Genomic DNA, 7,004 nt, shown 5'->3' with positions numbered 1-7,004 from the left:
GTCATCTCATTGCAATTAAAAATATATAATTATATATAGTATGTATTTTTGGCTTGCACTCATATATATATATATTAGTGCTCACTTCAGTTATCCTATTCAGTTATATGTAGTTTTTTTTCTGAATGTGAAGACAGCTCCGCCCCTTTCGGCCATGTTTTTTCCATCTCCTATATAAGAAAGTCCTTAGTTACCCCTCTCCACCCATAGCAGTTTTTAATTGCAATGAGATGACACACAGTTAGGGTCACAGAGCTAGGGACCCCAATATAGAGATATACCTTGACGAGGTTTTGGGGCTCAGTTACATTGATCAATGCGATTGCTAAATATCTCCTTTTTCCTAATATTCATAGCAGGTATGCAATTCATTATTCACATGTTCAAATTAGCAAGTAGCATTTTTCATTGTATATTCCAATATTTTTCCATATGCTTGAGGCATTATACCATTATCTAAGCTTGATGTGCAGCCTTATTCTTATATATAGTATGTATTTTTGGCTTGCACTCATATATATATATATATATTAGTGCTCACTTCAGTTATCCTATTCAGTTATATGTAGTTTTTTTTCTGAATGTGAACACAGCTCCGCCCCTTTCGGCCATGTTTTTTCCATCTCCTATATAAGAAAGTCCTTAGTTACCCCTCTCCACCCATAGCAGTTTTTAATTGCAATGAGATGACACACAGTTAGGGTCACAGAGCTAGGGACCCCAATATAGAGATATACCTTGACGAGGTTTTGGGGCTCAGTTACATTGATCAATGCGATTGCTAAATATCTCCTTTTTCCTAATATTCATAGCAGGTATGCAATTCATTATTCACATGTTCAAATTAGCAAGTAGCATTTTTCATTGTATATTCCAATATTTTTCCATATGCTTGAGGCATTATACCATTATCTAAGCTTGATGTGCAGCCTTATTCTTATATATAGTATGTATTTTTGGCTTGCACTCATATATATATATATTAGTGCTCACTTCAGTTATCCTATTCAGTTATATGTAGTTTTTTTTCTGAATGTGAACACAGCTCCGCCCCTTTCGGCCATGTTTTTTCCATCTCCTATATAAGAAAGTCCTTAGTTACCCCTCTCCACCCATAGCAGTTTTTAATTGCAATGAGATGACACACAGTTAGGGTCACAGAGCTAGGGACCCCAATATAGAGATATACCTTGACGAGGTTTTGGGGCTCAGTTACATTGATCAATGCGATTGGTAAATATCTCCTTTTTCCTAATATTCATAGCAGGTATGCAATTCATTATTCACATGTTCAAATTAGCAAGTAGCATTTTTCATTGTATATTCCAATATTTTTCCATATGCTTGAGGCATTATACCATTATCTAAGCTTGATGTGCAGCCTTATTCTTATATATAGTATGTATTTTTGGCTTGCACTCATATATATATATATTAGTGCTCACTTCAGTTATCCTATTCAGTTATATGTAGTTTTTTTTCTGAATGTGAACACAGCTCCGCCCCTTTCGGCCATGTTTTTTCCATCTCCTATATAAGAAAGTCCTTAGTTACCCCTCTCCACCCATAGCAGTTTTTAATTGCAATGAGATGACACACAGTTAGGGTCACAGAGCTAGGGACCCCAATATAGAGATATACCTTGACGAGGTTTTGGGGCTCAGTTACATTGATCAATGCGATTGCTAAATATCTCCTTTTTCCTAATATTCATAGCAGGTATGCAATTCATTATTCACATGTTCAAATTAGCAAGTAGCATTTTTCATTGTATATTCCAATATTTTTCCATATGCTTGAGGCATTATACCATTATCTAAGCTTGATGTGCAGCCTTATTCTTATATATAGTATGTATTTTTGGCTTGCACTCATATATATATATATTAGTGCTCACTTCAGTTATCCTATTCAGTTATATGTAGTTTTTTTTCTGAATGTGAACACAGCTCCGCCCCTTTCGGCCATGTTTTTTCCATCTCCTATATAAGAAAGTCCTTAGTTACCCCTCTCCACCCATAGCAGTTTTTAATTGCAATGAGATGACACACAGTTAGGGTCACAGAGCTAGGGACCCCAATATAGAGATATACCTTGACGAGGTTTTGGGGCTCAGTTACATTGATCAATGCGATTGCTAAATATCTCCTTTTTCCTAATATTCATAGCAGGTATGCAATTCATTATTCACATGTTCAAATTAGCAAGTAGCATTTTTCATTGTATATTCCAATATTTTTCCATATGCTTGAGGCATTATACCATTATCTAAGCTTGATGTGCAGCCTTATTCTTATATATAGTATGTATTTTTGGCTTGCACTCATATATATATATATTAGTGCTCACTTCAGTTATCCTATTCAGTTATATGTAGTTTTTTTTCTGAATGTGAACACAGCTCCGCCCCTTTCGGCCATGTTTTTTCCATCTCCTATATAAGAAAGTCCTTAGTTACCCCTCTCCACCCATAGCAGTTTTTAATTGCAATGAGATGACACACAGTTAGGGTCACAGAGCTAGGGACCCCAATATAGAGATATACCTTGACGAGGTTTTGGGGCTCAGTTACATTGATCAATGCGATTGCTAAATATCTCCTTTTTCCTAATATTCATAGCAGGTATGCAATTCATTATTCACATGTTCAAATTAGCAAGTAGCATTTTTCATTGTATATTCCAATATTTTTCCATATGCTTGAGGCATTATACCATTATCTAAGCTTGATGTGCAGCCTTATTCTTATATATAGTATGTATTTTTGGCTTGCACTCATATATATATATATATATTAGTGCTCACTTCAGTTATCCTATTCAGTTATATGTAGTTTTTTTTCTGAATGTGAACACAGCTCCGCCCCTTTCGGCCATGTTTTTTCCATCTCCTATATAAGAAAGTCCTTAGTTACCCCTCTCCACCCATAGCAGTTTTTAATTGCAATGAGATGACACACAGTTAGGGTCACAGAGCTAGGGACCCCAATATAGAGATATACCTTGACGAGGTTTTGGGGCTCAGTTACATTGATCAATGCGATTGCTAAATATCTCCTTTTTCCTAATATTCATAGCAGGTATGCAATTCATTATTCACATGTTCAAATTAGCAAGTAGCATTTTTCATTGTATATTCCAATATTTTTCCATATGCTTGAGGCATTATACCATTATCTAAGCTTGATGTGCAGCCTTATTCTTATATATAGTATGTATTTTTGGCTTGCACTCATATATATATATATTAGTGCTCACTTCAGTTATCCTATTCAGTTATATGTAGTTTTTTTTCTGAATGTGAACACAGCTCCGCCCCTTTCGGCCATGTTTTTTCCATCTCCTATATAAGAAAGTCCTTAGTTACCCCTCTCCACCCATAGCAGTTTTTAATTGCAATGAGATGACACACAGTTAGGGTCACAGAGCTAGGGACCCCAATATAGAGATATACCTTGACGAGGTTTTGGGGCTCAGTTACATTGATCAATGCGATTTCTAAATATCTCCTTTTTCCTAATATTCATAGCAGGTATGCAATTCATTATTCACATGTTCAAATTAGCAAGTAGCATTTTTCATTGTATATTCCAATATTTTTCCATATGCTTGAGGCATTATACCATTATCTAAGCTTGATGTGCAGCCTTATTCTTATATACACCTTGGATCTCTGACTGTGCCGTCTTCCCGTTGCCTGCCGACGGAGACCACCGTCTGCCACCTAGGCAAGGTACCAGGGCTCCAACCCTGGCACCGTTCAACTTAAACTTCTCCTCCGCTGGAGCTACACCTAGCCCCAGCCTCCACTCCTCTCAACTTGAACTCCAAACTAATCTGCTTGTTTTCCTGCCCTGGGCTGTCTAGACTCCTAGGTGGGCGTTCCCTAACCGCCTGGTCCCGCCCACTGGTGTGCCTGTTTTGCCCTGGGGGTTGACAAGCGTTTCAGGTCTGCTGTATGTAACCCTGTGAGGGATGATGTAATGCGGGGACCTATGTGTGACTACCTGGTTTTGCCATGGCGTCACGTGTCTGCACAAACCATCAGATTCCCACCAGATCCACCATACAGCAGACATTGTGTTACGGATGCATTGTAATTCTGTAATGGTCTTGTAAATTATTAATAGCGGCTGTAAATACCGGATTGTATATGGATAACAAATAAGAAAAGACTTGTCCTAGTTTTCTGGATGAAGCTGTAATGATTCTTTCTCTATCGTTTCATTGGGGGACACAGGACCATGGGTTATGCTGCTGTCACTAGGAGGCTGACACTAAGTAAACATAAAAAAGTTAGCTCCTCCCTAGCAGCATACACCCCGAGCCGGAGGCGGGCTCAGATCAGTTTTTAGCTTAGTGTCGTAGGAGGCTGATGTGGGCCGTCTCGGCCCCCCTCAGCCATGTATGTTTTTGCGCTTTTTTATTTTATTTCGGCGCCGCTCATCGCTCTCATACCTGTCGTCTTCTTCTCTGCAGGTATTCGCTTCACTCATTCTCCGCAGCCCCGTGGGTACCGCTCCCCAGGGTCGCAGGGGCTTGAGACTTCGGGGCCCTCTCCCCCGCCCGTCCCCGTGGTACCACTCCCGGGGGTGCGCGTGTGGGCAGGTTGTTTTGTGGGCACCCCTGATTCGCCCTGAGGTATCACCCCAAAGGGCGTACAGGGGAATACAGCAGGGATGGAACCTCAGCAGCGTTTGTGATAGATGGGGCCCTGTCACGCTGCCTTCTCCTGATAGGGGGCTGTCTACCCCCATCATGATGCCTACTACCCTGCCTTCAGCACGCTCTCCCCCGGAGCCTTCCTGGACGAGCAGCGCTGTTCACAGGCAGGGCCAGGGAGCTCTGCCTGCACCGCATCCATCGCTGAGCCGGCGCCGCCGATTGCAGGTAGGATCCGACTTCCCTGCTCTTTCCCCCGGCCCCCTCCATAAATTTAGTCCCCGGCTTCGGCCTAGTCGCTCCTGCGTCCTAGCCACGCCCCCGCTGCATGCTATTGGCCGCCGGTCGTCTCCCTCTGTACCTCCCACTGCTCTGCCTCCTGGCAGATGGTGGGGGCTGTGAATCCTCCAGACTTTTCGTGCCGGAATCCTGCTCCTCCCCCAGCCTCCTCCAGCGTCCCCTCTCCATTTTAGCCTGCCTCTGGTCCCCTGAGGCTGCAGCACGCCGGTGTTCTGAGTTTTCTGGCCAGCTCATTCCTGGACTCCACTTCTGGACTGGTGGGCAGCACGCAGGACCTGGGTAAGCTCTGCTCCTAAGGAGTAGCCCTCACTAGGTAGCATTCTCTGAGTTTAGGGACGAGTTAACCCTCTCCTGTCTCCTTCCTAGCAGCCACCAGGGAGAGTACCTGTGTGCATCATGCCTAAGGCTAAGCCCACCCAATCCAAGCAGGCCCCCTTTGCACTATTTTTTGCATGCTCCTCCTGCAGCTCCAAATTTTCCCAGGGTCAGGACGCCCCACTATGCTCCGTCTGTTCTACAGACGCGCAGCCTCCGCAGGACTCCGCGGCCGACGCTTCTGATACCGCAGACGCCACAGCGCCATATGCTGCAGGGCCCTGCGTCCCGCCCCCCCGACTGGCTAGCTTCCCTGTCCCAGTCCGTAGATTCCCTCTCTGAGGCTTCTCGGACCATCGCGCAAGCTCTACGCCTGCTGCCGACGCTCGCCCAGATTCCCGCAGACCCGGCGCAATTGCCCCCGGAGCAGGTGAGCCCCGTTGCAGGGTCCTCCTCTGCTGCTCAGAAACGGACCCCCGCCGGGTCTCGTCCTCAGACTCTTCCCAGGTTTCACCTTCATCCCCAGGTCCAGACCGTCAGTCCTCCAGGGAGGCTTCTGACTGCTCCGAGGATGATTCCGATGCGGTACCCCTACAGGACTCAGAGCAGGCGGCCGATATTCGGCACATGGTAAATAGCCTGATAGAAGCAGTAAACCAGACCTTGAAGGTACAGGTGGACCCAGTCTCCTCCCAGAGCACCCAGGTCTCCTTTAAGCGGGTGAAGCGGGCCCAGAACACATTCAGCGGACATCCAGAATTCGCTGAGTTACTGCGCAGCCACAGGCAACAGCCGGACAGGGTATTTACCAGCGGTAAGTCCATCGATTTGCATTATCCCTTTTCTGAGGGTCTTCGAAAGGATTGGGCAGGTTCCCCTGTGGTTGACCCCCCAGTCTCCCGCCTGTCTTCTCACACAGTCCTTCCACTCACTAACGGTACGTCTCTCAAAGATCCTACGGACCGTACTATTGACAGGTTGGCCCGTTCCGCCTTCGAGGCAGCGGGCTCATCCCTCTCTCCGGCCTTCGCCTCGGTTTGGGTGGCGAAGGCCCTGATGTCCTGGGCGGACACGCTACGCGGCGGTCTCCGCGCCATTCCTACCAATCCGGACCTGGTTCCCATCGCCTCGCAGATTTCCCTCGCGGGTGAGTACTTGCTCAATGCAGCCCTGGCGTCTGCAAGTTGCGCGACCCAGGCCGCCAGCAACAATGTGGCCATCCGTCGAGCCCTTTGGCTCCGCTCCTGGAACGCGGATGCGGCCTCTAAGAAGTCACTAACTTCCCTGCCCTTCCTAGGGGAGCGTCTCTTCGGAGATAGGCTGGACCAGCTGATCTCCGATGCAACGGGAGGAAAGAGTACATCTCTCCCCCAATTGCGCCCCAAGCGCTTCCAGAATCGGCGCTCCACCGCTCGTTTCCGGTCCTTTCGCAGCTTCAGCTCCAATCCCCAGCCGCGGAAAAGCCGCTCTCCTCCGAGAGACAGGAAGACCCCGTCATTCAAGACCAATCCCGCCTGGCGTTCACGCCCCCGCCAGTCCACGAGATCCTCTTCTGGTTACCGCCGTCGTTCCTCCAAGTGACTCGCGGTCGGTGCGCAACAGCGCCAGACTTGTGGGAGGGCGCCTGTCTCGTTTTCAGCATGTGTGGATCCCCCTGACCGCCGATGCCTGGGTCAGAGAGATCATCACATCAGGCTACAAAATAGAATTCGAGGCAAAGCCACCGAG

The sequence above is a fragment of the Anomaloglossus baeobatrachus genome, unplaced genomic scaffold (assembly GCF_048569485.1).
Source record: "Anomaloglossus baeobatrachus isolate aAnoBae1 unplaced genomic scaffold, aAnoBae1.hap1 Scaffold_334, whole genome shotgun sequence".
In the NCBI taxonomy this organism is placed as follows: Eukaryota; Metazoa; Chordata; class Amphibia; order Anura; family Aromobatidae; genus Anomaloglossus; species Anomaloglossus baeobatrachus.
This window is presented reverse-complemented; position numbering follows the sequence as displayed.